Source organism: Leopardus geoffroyi, chromosome A3, assembly GCF_018350155.1.
Source record: "Leopardus geoffroyi isolate Oge1 chromosome A3, O.geoffroyi_Oge1_pat1.0, whole genome shotgun sequence".
Classification (NCBI taxonomy): domain Eukaryota; kingdom Metazoa; phylum Chordata; class Mammalia; order Carnivora; family Felidae; genus Leopardus; species Leopardus geoffroyi.
In genome coordinates this window covers 116,828,969-116,846,296 of record NC_059336.1, presented here as the reverse complement: position 1 = coordinate 116,846,296, position 17,328 = coordinate 116,828,969, and the positions used below count along the sequence as shown (strand labels likewise).

At 42.4% G+C, this 17,328-nt stretch overlaps 1 protein-coding gene across 2 annotated transcripts in view; it reads right to left on the bottom strand.

The window, feature by feature from the left end:
- The window catches only part of ALK (ALK receptor tyrosine kinase), a 704,322-nt gene that overhangs the window by 164,354 nt on the left and 522,640 nt on the right, over window positions 1–17,328 (bottom strand). The window lies entirely within an intron of this gene.

Sequence of the window (17,328 nt, the reverse complement as noted above, 5' to 3'; positions counted from 1 at the left end):
GTCTCACTGGGTCTAATCTCATTCTTATCAAGTTGGCATATATATTTTATGATAAGAAATAACCAGGGCTTAGAGGGGTTGAGTTAGGTGACTGCTGTATGTTGTTCCAAGATCTTTTTACTGTAGTGTACTATCCCTTAGAGAGCTTACCATCAAGACAGACAGGAATACATTCTTGTGTGCTGGATGAACCAAGAGTTGGTAGACTCTATGCAAAACATAGACCAGTACTAAAAATGAAATCACTCTCTGTAAGAAGTCATGGGTAGAAAATGTCTTAAGGCTAGTTAGTGCCAAGTAAGTGGTTTAAATGATGATGCCATAAAAAGTGCTCATGGATGCCACTGGGGGATGAAATGAGCATTGTGATGGTCTTTGATAAGTAAATGGGATGGGGACAGATGGAATGACCATTCCTGGCCTGTCAGGAGGACAGGTTGTTGATCTGGTGGGCTGGAGTATGGGATTTAGTCAGAGGACAAAATGGAGAGGGGTATACAGGAAGGTTGAGGCCAAAGAAAGAAAGCTTCAATGACTTTGAACTTTACAAGTGATAGTGATCTTGGCCAGGAAAAAGATGTCAGAGGTGCTTTCAAAAAAATGCATCTGGCTGTCACAGAACACAGGTGGGGTTTTGCCTTAGGTCATGATCTTTTGCCAGGAGAGAATATAATGTAAACCAAAGAGATTCACATATAGTTTGTGGGGCTCTGAGTCTGACTCAGGACTACAGTCTATACTTAGAAGGACTGGGTGTTTGCTGGAACATCTTAGAACTTTAAGATATTTTGTCTTCTTTATGTCCCATCAAAATTGTTATGGAAACTCTTTCCATGAAGTCATTAAAAAGGGGCTCCCTCTGATGACTGTTTAGCTGGAGGCACAGTTGGACAACTGGAGTTGGGGGTGTGGTAATACAATATTATCATGATTATGATAATTATGATTCAAAATATGATAGTCATCTGAAATTTCTTTTTTCTGAACTTTGTAGACCCACTCCCTCTACTTTCCATTCAGAGTTGCTCTCACTCTCTCCTGGCACTGCCTTGACTTAGGGAAGGAAAATATAGATTTTCAACAGTAAGATCTGAATTTTTTTAGAGTGAAATGGATCCTGGAGTCAAAGAGACTGAGTCTTGAGTATCTGGAACCAAGAATCAATAGGTCTCCAAACATGCCTATTAGTAAAAAACACAGAGTGAGGCGGAATGGAAAAGGGTGTGGAAGAGACCCCTTAGATTGGAAACAAAGAGAAAATTGGAAAGGGTGAACACTCAAGTGGTTCTGTTAGGGCAACCAGGTCTGTGCATTTCCTATACTTGATGGGATTTATCTTGGCAGGGGCATGGGAAGGAGATAAAGACCAGAAGGTTTGAAAGGACTTGCAATCAAGAAGGCACTTGAGCCTTGGGTTAGCTCTAGGCTGCTTCAGTAGAGTCAGGAGAGTGGAGGGGGGGCAACTGGGAGGTAGTGGGTAGAAAGGGCTCAGACCCAGAGCAGCATGGGAGAGCATCAAAAGTCTCACTGTCTCCCCGAGAAGGGCCCACAGGTGGCTGAGAGATTGTGGGTAGACCTGTGGAGGTCTTATGGATGGAGCTGGGGTGATGTAGGTGGACCATATGACCTGCAAACAGGGACTTCTTCAGTGATACTTATGGGGCTGGCCCTATGACTGAAGACAAACAGGAGTGAATCTCTCAGGGGAGGCCAGAATAGATGGCTCTTTCATCACTAGATGGCACAGAAGACTTCCTATTTTTACTTGCTCTCCAGAGCAATGGGAAGGAAAATGGAAAAGGGGAGAATTCAGAACCATCTGATTATCTATCCAAGAGAAATTTAAAAAATTCCATTCAGTTTACTTTAACTCTTGACTCTAGATTAAGCTGTTTGCCATCAGTGGAAATGAGGGGTTCCCCTAAGAGCCAAGTCAGGTTTCATTTTTGCATATGGACTGTAAAGTTTACATCCTCTTTATGATGTTTAAAATCCTTTTCAATGGGCTGATCCTCTTATATGAAAACTGTTCTGGCCTTTCTGCCCTACTATAGCTTTCTTAAGCATGCCCTTTTCCTGGTTGAGCATGGGCTGGTTCTCTCTCTGAAAATACAAGCTGAGATACAAGGTTCCAATATGCTTATCATTCACTTAATACTTTATTGGGATGCCATGTATTCTATTTATTTCAATTAAGAACATTAAGAACACTGACTGAACATCTGATCTGTGCCAGGCTCTATGCTAGATGGTGAGGATCTGGGACAGGGCCCCCATGGAGTGGAGAACAGAAATGCATAGGTGTTAAAGTCACTTTCTAATCTTTCCAAGGCTGAGAAATAGCAGGGAGAGGTTGAAGGAAAAATAGAATAAGAGGTAAAAAATCACAACTTGGCCATTTGATAATTATAGAACCTTAATTTCTTTGGGCCTTAGTCTGCTAATCTGTAAAATTAGGGAGAAAAGAAAACAATTTTTCTTTAGGCCTTTTCCAGATGCTAAATTAAATGAAAACTGTAATTTTTAAAAGTGCAGAATTGTATAGTTAACAGAAGTCCCAGAAAGCAATAGAGTTGATAGAATATAGCAAATACAAGTTCATCTGCTGTTCGATTCTATTGTAACATCTTCAAAGCAGTGGCCAAGTCCTAACTCAAGCAAATCACATGGGGGTAAGTATATCACTGATCACTAATTTGGGTCATCTTGCAATGTTCAGGACCTATGTAAGGAGTTTCCAGATGGTGTGTACTGGAGATTCTACTCTTGCAATTATTATTATTAATATTAATAATTATTATTTTGGCAGGGAGAATCTGGAAGTTAAGCTTATGCTACTGGGTGTGTTTATCTTTGCCTATACTTACAAAATAGAATGCCCACTTGAAATGGTTAAGTGGATAACTGAAACCATCTGAAATATTGATATATTTGCCTTGTTTACAATTTCTTGCTGCTGATGTCAGTTTCCCACTCTGCTTTGCATTCATAGACACTTTCTCACAGTGCTCCCTCTTGACTCATTTATTCATTCACTCATTCAAAACTCTACAAAAATTCATGGAGCCCCTATCGTGCCAGGCTTTAAGCCAAGTGCTAGGGATGCAGATTTGAGGTGGAAATTGCACAACTTAGCAGGGGTGGGGGGGAATAACGGAAGCAAAAGTCAAACAGGCCATAGTACTTGGATGATCCACCCAAGTCATATGAAGCCTTCCCGGAATTCTGTGGATTGAGCACTGGGCTACCCCTTATACCACACTTAATGAGGTTGTCTGTGGCTGGAACCAAGGGTTGGGGCAAGGGTATGGTGGGAGGAGTTCTACATCTGACAAAAGAGACCATCACATGGTGACTGTGACTCCTCTTCTATTTTTTATGTCTGAAAAGCAACAACCAATGATGAGAAATAGTGGAGCCTCATATAGTAGCTTCTATATGAAGTCACATTATATAATATAATAGCATGGAAATGCAAATATGATTTTTATTTATTTATTTATTTATTTTTATTTATTTTTTTTTTTCAACGTTTATTTATTTTTGGGACAGAGAGAGACACAGCATGAACGGGGGAGGGGCAGAGAGAGAGGGAGACACAGAATCGGAAACAGGCTCCAGGCTCTGAGCCATCAGCCCAGAGCCCGACGCGGGGCTCGAACTCCCGGACCGCGAGATCGTGACCTGGCTGAAGTCGGACGCTTAACCGACTGCGCCACCCAGGCGCCCCTGCAAATATGATTTTTAAAACTCCCAAGGAGTTTGGGTTATTTAATAAATCCTCCAGCCTTGGTTCTGGAAGCATAGAGTCCAGTTACTAGGTGGTGGAGAAACGGAAGCCCAGTTTACACACGGGGACAGATTTCAGGTCAGTTGGTAGGAAGATCCCACTTTCCTTAATCAATGCAAGCTCTGAACCTCCTAGTTTCCACAGGAGGTGAAGTGAACTTTATGGTGGGTGGAGTGGCCAGACCTCATAGTCTTTTCTACCTCTCTCTTTTATTCCCCTCCTTCCTCCCTCTTTTTCTGAGATTTGTTATTTCCTTGGAGAATCCAATGGATCACAACTGTGATGTTTAAACCCTTTAAAACCCTGGTCAAGGCCCAGATAAAACTCTTAGAGTACAACCAAAGTAAGCTGGAATGTTCAACATGACTTGCTAAAGACGGGGAAAAACAAGGGGGGGAAAAATCTCCCATGAGATTTGAGCTCCCATGCCATGAGCTTAGACTCTGCTTTGCTGACCCTGAAGAGAAAAGAAATGAGCTTTCCCAAGACTCTCCTTCCTAGCTTCTAGTGTCTTCTCTGTAGTGACTGCAAGCTCAGTTCCCATTACCCAAGAGCTCACTCCAATTTAATTTCTTGACCCCTAGAAGAAAATGCTGGACCCTCTTATCTACCTAAGTCTTGCCTTTGCCATGTGATTGACACTAGGAAGTCCTCACTCTCAATTAAAGACAGTGGTCTTGACCCTGAGGCCTTCTTCAGGATCACCATGTCCAAATGCCCCACAAAACCTCCTCACTGTTCATGTACAACACTGTTCCTGTGTGCAACATGTGTATGCATGTGAAATGAGGTCTTCTAACCAGAAAATGACAGGTACATGAAGGAAAAGGAGGCAAAATTGGGGAATGGAAAAAAGGAGGAGAGGAGAAAATCTATTCTTAGAATACAGAAGAGAAAGAGAGGAAGACTTCATATGTGCACACCCCAGATCTGGCCCCTGAGCAGCCAATCTGGCCATTTCAGTTGTTGTCCATCTGTCTGGAGTAAAAGCAGAACAGGCTTCACTGATTACTGAGGTGCAGGTTTTTCCCCCTCACGAAAAGAGAGGAAGAAAGTTGAGAAGTGAAAGTGAAGTCACAGGTAAGCAAAAAGACAAAGGCATCCAGAGTTTGGGAGAGACAGAGGGAAGGAAGGCTGAGGGTGAGGAGATGTAGGCTGCCCGCAGGATGCCAAAACAAACACCACGACGGGTAATGATCTGTCTGCTTTCCTGTATTGATTATCACACAGAGTAAACAAACACTGTGGCTCTGAATCGAGTAGTTGCTTTGGCGTTACAAATAGCCATGGGAAAAAAAATGGGGAGAAAAGAATGGGGGAAGGGCCATGCCAGGGGAAGAATGGCAGAGAATAGATAGATCTTCTAACATTAGTATGTATGCACACCCAGTGGATATGTGGGAGAGTATGGGAAACGCAACAAGCAAGGGCTTGTGTTTGCACACCGACAAAAAAGATACCAATCCTGAGATGGTAAGAGAAATAGGGAACAACTTTCCTTGTAATTTTCTGCTTTCTATTTTAATCCATATAATGTAATTCTGGGAATTTCTGACCTCAGCCTTACCTACTCATAAGCCCAAGTCCACAGGACAGAGGCTTTGGGCTACTCACAGGCTCTCTTTGATCTCTGGGGAGTGGAGTGCAGGGAGCTTGTCCACACCTAGCGCTCCTGGAGACCAAAGTGAGCCTGTGCAGTGGTCTGTTCTGCTGCTATCCCCAGCTGTGTTCTCCTTCATCTGTGTTCCTGAACCGTAAACCTACAGACAGGCTACCTCCTGACCCTAGACATGAGTTGCCTGTCTCTGTAGCACAGGGAAGCTAATCGGCACCAATGTTTTAATTATATTTACATTTCAAAAGTGATTGAAAGGATCAGCTTATAAAAGCAAAAGAAAGTTGAGGCATTCAACCTCTCTGGGCCTTTTAAGACAACAGAGTTATTATGTCCATGTGAATTTCCAGGAAGAAGCTTCTAATTAAAGCTTATTGCTTCTCAGTTGCCATTGGCCGGCAATGTGGCTCATCCTTCCTGTTCATTAGAGCAGAGGGTTGTAGTCTCACAGAGCCTGTGCCCACCTTCCGGCCCATTCCCCCAGTGAGCTCAGGAGGATCCCAGTGCTGCCATGATGGTCCCATCACTCCCACTGTGTATGACTTGGGAACCAGACAGGATATTGCACCTGTGTTGTTGAAGGAAATGATAAGACCCTGGTTTATCAGTTGCATGAATGATTAATAAGTGGTAATTAGTCAATGTTGTTAAGCATTTTATAGACACAAAATGCTGGCTAAGAGCTAAATAAAGAAGCAAAAGCAGCAAAAGCCAAAAGACTTTACATCCACCCAAATGCTGCTCATGGAATTCCAGAATGTTGGAGCTGAGGGAAGGAGGGATCAGAGAGACCATTTGCCTTGTGACTTGCAGACTGAATTGTGGGGCCTCTGGGCACCTACTAAGCAACTGTTTCCCTGTGTTTCCTCTCCAAACAAATCACAACAAAAAAGGCAAACTAAGGTTCCACACTCGCAGCATAATCTGAAGACAGAGAATGCCAAAACTTCAAAATAACTGAGTAAAAACAGAAAAAACACACCACATCCTTGTGCTCTGCTCTGGAAGACTTGGCCATTTGGTTCCCATAGTCCCTGCTGTGAGAAGCTCTGTCCAGGGGTCTGGGCAGAGAGGAAGTAAAATGTCTCCTAGCTCTTCAGATGGAGAGTTAGTAACCCTTTCTGTATCTCCCTTCAAAACAAAGCCAATTCTGCAATCCATTCTGTCTTTGGGGAAATTTAATAAGCTTTAGGTCAATACACAGGGGACTTTTAAATCTAATATTTGGTTAGTTTGGCCCTGATTTGGTACATAAATTTTAGGAATTGAGTCCTTCTGACTGATTTGGTAGGTTAGGGCCCCCCTGCTGGTCTCTGGTGCCACCTTGGGATTTGGCCTGCCATCACATCCACCAATGGCTTGCAACTGAAAGAATACCTTTGATTTGGTCCAGCTTTCCAGGCTGCCATACTTCCTTGTTTTAACTCCTGTCCCTCTGTCCCCTTAGAGTTGTGCTTCACCAACATCCCCTTTGATGTACCCCCCATGGCAGACAAGGGTGATGTCACCTCCCAGAATCTGGGGGATCACTTCCAGCAGAAAAGGTCTTAAACCTCATGTTTTATCTTAAGATTTGTATGTAATTTGCATTGAAGCCCAGTATATAGCCATGTTGGTTTAAATATAAAAATATCCCTCTGTTCCAACATTTTGGTAAAATGTACCATGTTAATTCTGTGGGTTTGCATGTGCCCAGAGCGCCACTATATATCCTCAAGGTACAAGGGTCCAAATGTGAGAAACACCTGCCCCTTTATCCCAACCCACTTGTTAGATCCTGGCCCCTCCCTATTTTCTCACAGCCAAATGCCTTTAGCCACTTCCTATGTGGATGGGGCTTGGGAGATAGGGCAGTGAGCCTGACCTCAGGCCTGTGGGACAGGGCACTGAGAGTGGAGCCATCCCATTCTTCCTCCAGGGGATGTCCTTAGACTTCACCAAGCCCTTGAAGTTGAACAATTCACTGTTGGTCCAGTTTATCTTGATGACTCATACCAATTATTTGTACCATGCTTAATTAAGAATTGTCAAGGCCACTGGATCCACATTACTGTTTGGACTTAGGGAGGGGGAGAACTAACCCTGTTTGATTTCCTGCTAGGTTGCACAGTTGCAGGCACTGTGTCATGTAAGGCATACACACTATCATATTTAATCCCCACACGAATTAAGTCCTCACATGGAGTAGGTGCCAACGTCTTCATTTTACACATTAATTATCTAGCACTGCAGGGTGTAGCAGACACACAGCACCCAAACAACTCAGCTAGGATTCAAGTTCACGTTTTCTTATCCAAATCCTATCTTCTTTCCACTGTTCATGATGCAACGTCCCTTGCTTTTCTCTCTGTTGCATCTTATGCCCATTTCCCTCCTTATGGCCTCTATCAAAGAATGAAAGAAACAGAGAGGAGGTGAGGTCAGAATGTACGAATTCTGCTGTCAGCTGTTTCTGGAAGATGGAGAGGATGTGGGAGAGGTGGTGGATTGAAACCAATGTCTAAACTGACATTTCTCTTATCTCTGGAATTTATTTACTTGGGTTCGCCTCACAGGCACAGATAGAGACCTAGAGGGGGAGCATAACTTCACCAAGCCCTTCATTCATCACCAGCAGGAGCGTCGGTCTCATTAATAACTGGGGCTTAATCCTCCACATTCAAAGAGACTCCCATTACCCAAAACAATAATTTTTTTAATTACCCAGGCAGAATGGCAATCGCATATTGAATACTAAGGATGATTTAAAACTAATAAATACTTTTGGAAATTCCTTGAACATTTTAATGAATTAAAAGTTATGAAATATTTATAAGGAGTAACAATGCCATTTAGTACCATTAATAAAATAAATACATTAGTCAGAGAATGAAATTCATTACTATTTTACTACTAGACATTTATGTCAATGACTGAATATTGCTCCAAATTACTTGTAAAATAGACCAATTATTTTAGTGTGATTAATCTTTTCAATTATTTCTTTTATGTAGTTGTAATTTGAAAGTAATTTTCTTCTGGGAGGACAATGACCTCAGTGCACTGGTTCCTTATTTATTTATATTTAAAAATCTTTTGTCTTGGCCTCCATTTCCGGGTGATTTCCAATGGTCAAATATTTAAAAGAGTTGATCGAGCAATCATTGTTCCTATGTACTTTGTGGGGCATTTTTAATTGGGTTTATTAGTGGTTATGAATAAGCCATTCCAATGTAAGGAAGTTTCTGCCAACAGCAGCTGTACATCCATAGGGAAAGGAGGGGCAAGCAAAATGCTTTCCTGGTTCCACCAGCTGGGGGCCTGGCTGATTTAGATCCTATTCTCAGAAGTATGATAAGCGTACATCACAGGATGTTTGGGTCTTCCTTGGCCACTAAGGATCCCCACAGGATTAAACAGTCCCACTCTTTTGCAGGGCACATTGGATTCTGGGCATCCAGTCACAAAGGGAAAAAAAATGACATTATCAGAGAGAAAAGCATAGATTGTGGGCGGGAAGAAAAGCAACCGCCTTCTAAATCAGAAAACAGATCTGGGCTTTCCAAGTTTCTGCTGGCAGCGGGTGTGAACTTGCCCTTGGCCCAATGGCTCAGACAAGGTGCAGATGTAAAGGGAAATGTGGGCCTGAGCCTGCAAACATATCCTGGGATACTTGTGATGAATTATCCCATCCTGGTTCCAGAATGAGGACATTCATCTCAGTCAGGGGTGAGGAAGGGGGAAGGCAATGGTACATTTATTGTGCCAAGCACCGTGCCAGGGGCTGGATGCATAATATCAGCTTTTCATTTCTCAACAAACCTATAATTATGTAACATTAGTCCCATTTACTGTTGAGAAAACCAAAACTCAAAGAGTTTTTTTTTAATGTTTATTTCCAAAGGAGAGAGAGAGAGCATGAGAGACAGAGCATGAGTGGAGGAGGGGCAGAGAGAGAGAGAAACAGAGCGTGAGTGGGGGAGGGGCAGAGAGCGAGAGAGAGAGAGAGAGAGAGAGAGAGAGAGAGAGAGAGAATCTGAAGCAGGCTCCAGGCTCTGAGTTGTCAGCACAGAGCCCAACGTGGGGTTCGAACTCACAAACTGCAAGATCCTGACCTGAGCCGAAGTTGGACGCTCAACCGACTGAGCCACCCAGGTGCCCGCAAAACTCAAAGATTCTTAAAAACTCTTCTGAGCTCAGAAGGGTTGTAAGTGATAGACCTGGAATGCCACACTCATTCTGTTTCCAAAGCCTATAATCCTCGTCCTCCATTGTAACCAGAAAAGCTTTATTCAGTGCTTACTATGAGCGAAGCACTGTTAGTTGCTAATTGGGGTACAGAGATTAAAAAGAAAAAGACACAGTCTTTGATTCTAGGAATTTAGCATCTATTGAGCAAGATACATAAATAACTCTGGAAAGAAGTAGACTGTTCTAAAAAGGAAATATATGGAGACATAATTCTGAGCTGAGACTTCTTGGAGAAGATAGCATTGGAGCTGAAGTTTGAAAGAAGTGTAGGGCTTGAGGAGACAGATATTGGGGATGGGAGGGGGAGGGGACTCTAAAGGGGGCACCGCTGGAACAAAAGGTTGAGGTGCGAGGTGTTTGGGGAAATGTGAGAGAGATCTCGGTGGCTACAGGAAATCACAATTTTAATGCTTATCTTTTAAACAGTACAATCCACAGGTAAGTTATGAGTGGGAAATTTTAGAAATAGGCAGTTCATAAGGAGAATGTTTTGTAAGTGGGCCTCACCCTTCACGTGGAGGGCACAGGGAGAACCAAGGGACATGGCTGTGGCTGCTATTTCTCCTTGGCTTTCACTTCCAAGCATTACAACCACCACTGCACAGTTGACTCAGTCCCTTGAAGTGACTGAATTGGGTGATAGCCACCTTGGTGTCAGTGTCAGATTGGCAGTTCTGTGGCTCTCAACACCTGCTTGGCATTTGGTTATTGTTAGCATCACATAATTTTGCAGGAGGCATCAGAAGAGCCAATTCGCTTCTGTGACTAGTACTTTCTCCATAAGAAACGGAGCATCAGTGAGGGAGCATCTTTGTTTTTACAGGCTTCAGGCAGGTGAGTTGCAGAGAGGTCAGGTAGCTCAGGGCACCATCATCCATAATGCATCCCCACAGCCATCTTCTCATTTGACCCTCACGGTTAAGGTCAGTTTTGGGACAACCACTGACATATTTTTATTCCTATTTTAAATAAAAAACACCAACGATGTGCCAATTCTGATAGAGACCTTTAATATTCCTTCTGATCTGAAGAGTTGGCTCGACTGTGGCAAATAAGAGGTGGAAAGGGGACTTTGATCCCCTGATTGCTGGTTCAGTGCTCATTTTGTGGTATTTCTGAGCAATACACATGGCAACCAGTGTAGAGGAAGAGACCTGTACAAATGGAGCATTTATTCAATACCTCTGGTGCGAATTAAATGTAAGTCAGGGATGCCCTTGGGGGAGCAGTTTTGTGCAAAGCAGAATGGGGATTTTAAGGCCCCACACCAAAACTCAGTCCTAAGACAGAAGCAAGTTTCTATCAGTATCACGGAGCATTCAGTCTAGTATGTGCTCAGTAAATGTCGAAGGAACGGGCAAGTCTGTGGACGGAACGATTGATGATTCTGCTACATAGAGAGTTTTCTGCTGGCAGCCTGAGGACAGTGCCACAGTAATCACCATTTTACAAGCACGGACTGAGGATCCTGCTGGGGTGTTGCTTGCTGTTGGAACAGAAAATGCCCCATTTGGGCCAGGCTGCCAGGAGCCCATGAGGTTATCCCTCATTTTACCCAGCTGGATTTTGGAGCCTACTCCAGAGATTGATTGGTTCCACACGGCTGGCCAAGATTAGAATCCATTTGCTCAGCTTCTTTCATTTCCTCTTGTCCCCTCTTGGCCTAAGGAGAGCATTCTTGCCTGGCCATCGTTGTCTTTGGTGGAGTAGGAGGAGAGAGAGGGAACAACATTGGGACATGCCACACATTTTTGTTTTTTACTGGAAACATTCATACTTAGCATCTCAAAGCCAGGACTCAGTGAGACAAGAACTTGCCTTGTGTAAATGGGCTATAGCCCAAAGTATAGCAGCCTTGTCCTTAGTCTTAATTGTTTAAGGAAGGTACAATTAATGTTAACAACTTTTGGCGATCACGTTTTATGTAAGCACAGACTCATAAGATCAAAAACCTGGAATTAATAGGAGAGTTGAAAATAAGAATGCCCAGTGGTTCTCAAAATGTATTTTATGAACACCCATGGAGGTGGTAGGGGAGTGGGTGTCAAGGGCTGTGGAGGAGGTAGGTTCCAACCATCACTTTTCCTAGGGAAGCTTTGCTTGTGTACTTTTATATAATGGATGTATATATAAAACTTTAGTTAAATTAAGGGTTCAGTCTCTAAAAAATCTTTGAAGACCACAGATCCAGTTTAAATGCCATCATTTTAGGTCTAGAGAGGTTAAGATACCTGTGCATCCCCAATTCTTTAGGAACATGTGTTTTAAGGTATCCATGGTGGTGGGACTGCTTTTGACACTGGATTCCTGCCCCTTCCTGCACTACAGAAGTTAGTGAAATAACCCCTCATTGGTCACATGAGGATTATGACATCCTCTCTGCCGGGCACATCAGAGAAATTACTATGTCTGAAAGTGTCTCAGTAGGGTAAGGAACCAAGAGTGCTTCTGGCTGAGAAATCTGTTAGTGAGCTGAATGTGGTTCTGACCCAGGAAACCTCAGATATGATTCTTGTAGGTTCATGAAAGAGAACAAGAACCACGGGGACTGGTGGTAAAATGTATTTAGGCTCACACAGGTGCCATCTGCAGCTCCTTGATGTTCATGGATGGGGTGTCCACTGTTGGCCAGTGGGCAGTGGTACACCTAAACCACCTCTGACCAACCTAGGCAGGGAAAGGGAAGTTCTAAATTAGATTCTTAGAAAAACTGAGAGCTTGAGAACCATGAGGTGAAGGTAGAAATCACATTGGGGTGGCCAATAATTCAGTGTATCAAAATTCAAGGTAAATCTTTGGGTGGTTTGTTTATTCAATTTCCACTGGTGAGGGAGTCAGAATAGATGCTTTCTGGGGTGATTTCCAGGAAGTAGCAGCAACACACAGCAGCTAAGAGCATGGATACTGGAGTAGATGAGCTCTGTTCCAATATCAGCTGTGAGACTTGGGGCAAATTACTTAAGTCTCTGTGCCTCGATTTCCTCATCTATACAGTGGAAATGCTGATAATGATAATGCATACCTCATAGTATTATTGTGAGGCTTAAGTGAGTTAATATATGCAAAGAATTTAGAATGGGGCCTGGCACATAGAAGGTGTGAGATGGGTGTTTGCAATTATATTCTTTTTTTTTTAAATGAAATTTATTGTCAAATTGGTTTCCATACAACACCCAGTGCTCATCCCAACAGGTACTCTCCTCAATGCCCATCACCCATTTTCCCCTCACCCCACCCCCCATCAACCCTCAGTTTGTTCTCAGTATTTAAGAGTCTCTTATAGTTTGCCTCCTTCCCTCTCTGTAACTCCCTCCCCCCCACCATTCTCCTCCCCCCTGGTCTTCTGTTGAGTTTCTCAGGATCCCCATATGAGTAAAAACATACAGTATCTGTTTTTCTCTGCCTGACTTATTTCACTTAGCATAACACTCTCCAGTTCCATCCACGTTGCTACAAATGGCCATATTTCATTCTTTCTCATTGCCAAGTAGTATTCCTTTGTATATATAAACCACTTCTTCTTTACCCATTCATCAGTTGATGGAAATTTAGGCTCTTTCCATAATTTGGCTATTGCTGAAAGTGCTGCTATAAACACTGGGGTATTTCTTATGAGCTGCTAAAAGGCACAGTGTTTTTACAAATCATTTTCAGGAAGCCAGTCCTGCCCCTTCTGACGTGTTCTTCTGTAGACTCCTCTGAACACATGGAATCCTGATGAGTGTCCTGCACAATTCTATTGCGTTGGCTTGTCTGCTGAAGAAAAGTCTTTGTGAATGGGTGAAGGGTTCCTGGAAGCCCAAGCATGAGTGTCTCTGGAGGCTGATATCTCTCCCATCATTGACGAATTTATCAACTATTTTTCTTTTAACATCAGGAAAAACCTCTTCTAACAAATTTCCATTCACTGCTACCTTCTTTTGGAAATAATAGGCTAATAGCCCAAAGCTATAAAAGCAGGAACAGCATTTATCAATGATTAACTAACAATCAGTCAACAAATATTTACGTAGTGTTTTCTATGTGTTTAGCACTGTGTTACATGCCCCCTGGAGAAATAAAAGAAATATAAGACAAGATCCCAAACCTCAAGTTAGGGTCCCAAAATAACTAACTTGGAAAGAATTATAAAATAGATGCTAAATTTAGATATAATAGCAAAGCCTTCTGAGAAAGATTTTTATATCTATGAATGATGTTCTGGAGGGTTTGGGCCCTAAATTGGATCCTAAATGATGAGTCTGCATTCAAAATGGAAGACCTGGGACCAAGGTGGCCATTCCTGGTACAGTGGACAGAAAACAAGTCTGACTAGAGGGCAGGAGGTGTGGAAAACAGAGGGCATAACGTTGAACAGGTCCTGAGGCCAGATTGTAAAGAAGCTTGGAAGTCAGGCAGAGACACTCAGGCTTTCCAGGCAGGACTAAACAGTGGTGAAAGTACTGAGGCTGGAGTTGAGATGGCTCTGATGTCACTCCCAGCTCTATCACCAACCAGCTGGGTGATCCCCAGCCCATCACTTTCCTGGACCCAGGAATGAGTGAGGTGGCCCAGTCTAGCCCCCTCATATTTCTGATGTGTGAGGCAATAAGAAGTTACTGAGATGTCATGAAAGTGCCACAAAGAAAGGGAATTTTGGGCAGATTCGTGTGGCAATATGTTAGGGATGGGTAATGGCATCAGCCAGACTAGCTGGCTACTGCCAAAGCCCAGGGATGTGTAACAAAGGCCCAGATAAGGTACGTTGTTGTGGAAATGAAGTCATAAGGGTAAATTCAAGAGACAACAACAGTAGCATCTAGATAGCAACAGATAGGATGTAAGGCAGCCATGAGTCTAAAGATCAGGGCTTGGCCATTTGGATGTAGGGAGAGGAGGATGAGTCAAAGATAATTCTAAATCTTCTGGTAATAAATAAAACCTCTTTCCCTACACAGTCCACAAAGGTGCTAGAATGTGGTGGACAGAAACACTGGCTTGGTGGTCAGACTGACTTGGGATTGAGTTTGGCTCTATCTTTCCCTAATTGAATGACCTGGGCAAGTTTTGAGACTTCTGTGAGCTTCAGTTTCCCCATCAGTAAAATAAGATAATAGAACCTGCTTTATAGAACTAGTGTAAAGTTCACATGAGATAACACATGTGAAAGGATCAGCACTTCCCTTCGTGCATGGTAAGTGCTCTGTTGATGTTAACTTTTATTGCTTATTAACTGAGCACCTATTAAGTGTTATACACTGTGATAGCTGTCAGGATTAAGAGAGGAAAGAGGTATGGACTCAGCCCATGACATCCACAAATAAGTATAATCTCCTATATGGGGAAAATTGTCCCAACATCCCCTGTAAGTCTTCTCCATACTAACTAAAATGGCACCTCTCCTCATGTAGGCCAAGGAAGAGCTGTAGAGTTCTACAGATGTTTTTTATTTAATATTCTGTCTGTGCCTCATCAGGAGGGGACCAAGTTACTATCAGAAAATAGACCAGGCATCCTGTAGACCTATCTATAACCCTGGCTAACATGCCACCAGCCCTGTTCACTCTCTCGAAGACAATACTACTCTCCTTATTTCCTTCCTTTCATGACCTAAACCAAAGCAATGACATAAGAAAACACAGACATTTGTCTATATCAAATAGGCTTTGAGTGTACCTCAGAAACAACTCCTTCCATTTAAAAACATGAATGTAGTTTTAGGATGCTTCTTATGTCTGCAACTTGTCCATACCAACTGATGTGCACCTGAATTGTTCTACCATGGGAGGGAAAATTATAAGTTCCCAGGAAGCACAGGAATTACTTTGTTTTTCTCTGTTCTGTGCTTTACACATCCATACTTATCCCTTCATACCCCTTGGTGGCCACAGGAGTTCAAGTCAGAGAAGGGGTGCAGAGAACATCTGCCTCTCCATGGAGCATCTGTTCTTATACATGGAGCCTCTGAAGGAAGGTAGCTGGGACATGAGAACTTTCCTAGGTCTCTTGGCCAATCTACCTGCTCTAGGGAATTAGAAGCAGACTTCTTTCCTCCCTCCTCTAAAAAAGTGGCCTGTCAGAAGACATACTTTTTGGATCAAGAGAGGTCAACTCTCTTGGTTTCATAAGGGTAGAGAAGCAGACAAGAAACAGGTCTTTTAAACCCTGAAACAAACTCACTGCAAATGCAACATAAGATATAGAGGAAGAATTTTTTAGGTTAAATGGAGTCATAGGGGTAAGGGAGGAAAAATTTGTTTGAGATCCTTGACTCAGACATACAAAGAATTTTTGCAACATTATTTGGGCTGGACCAGATATCTGGAGTTTTTTGCCTCCTGTCCCCTTCTTTTCACATTACTCAAATGAGATTAGGCCAATTCTGGGAACTGATACCTTCTCCCTGTCACATTCCTGTTAACTGGCTCCATTTCAATAGATGGTCTCTTTTGGACAGTACATAGACATTGACATCTGTGAGGATTGATGGTGTCCAGAGCCATTCACAAATCCCCAAGTTTGTGAATGTGGAAACATTTGTACAAGCTCTGGCTTTCTCCCAAACCACATGTTTCTTATACATTGCTTCACATCACAGGTTAACCACCTTTTCAACTTGAACTGAAGTTCAATCTATCACATTATGATGATTTTTCTTTTTCTCACACATAAACCAGTTTTCATTAAAGGAAAAAGAAAACCACTTTGTGAAAGTTCTTACAAGACCAGCAATGAATGAAGAGCCCTAAGAGCATAAGAAACTGGCTGGTCAGTAGTCTCTTAAGGGAGTTCCCTTTGTACATACACCACTTCTAAGAGGCCCGTGATTTAAAGCTGAGCTTTTCTGCATGCAACAGATTGCTGGGTGTTATGGGCCTTCATGGTTGTTTATGAACAGTCTAAATTGAGAATTTAGGTCTGGGAGTGCCACAGACTTCATTCCTCTCTATACGTCATCCTTGGGCCTCTTAGACCACAGATTCCATGGCACACCTGAGACCTTCCTTCCCAGTGAACCTCTGGTCAGAGGCAGGCACAGCAGAATAGCAGTAATGAAAGCAACTTCTTCCTGAAGATTGTATGATTCAATCCCATCTCCTATACCTTCTACATGAGGGAAACAATAAAGGATGTTGATAATTATGATGCTAGGTCTTCTAAACAATCAAGGAAAGATCAACCTCATGTTATCTATTGATGATTAATTTCTTCCTGCTTACTAATCAGACTTGAAGCAATATCTAATGAAAGATACATATGAGATATGATTTGAAAATAAAAGTAGAAGGTCAAAAACTCTGTAGAGGGAGGGGAAATAAGTTTATCAAAAACACATACAGCTGTAATTACTGGGATTAAGTACTACATTGAGTTCAGAGTTTCCTGGCAACAAAGGCAAAAGGAAAAAAAAAACAACAAAGCATTCTTTAGGAGAGAGATGCTTTTTCTTGGTAATAAATCTTGAGTAAATACACAATGTGGGACTTACACAAAAGGAATTCAACGATCGAGTGGACCACACCTTCATGGTATTTACAAAATAAGCAAAAGATTTCATATAAAACCATTTCCCAAGTTTCCCCTAAATAATTGCAGAAATCAAGTCATTAAAAATAATTATTCATGCAATTTGCCTCAGGAAAAAAAAGAAGAAAATAATAACCACTATCAAGTTGGTAGGGTGAGGAGTAGGTAGAGATACAGGTGAAATAAA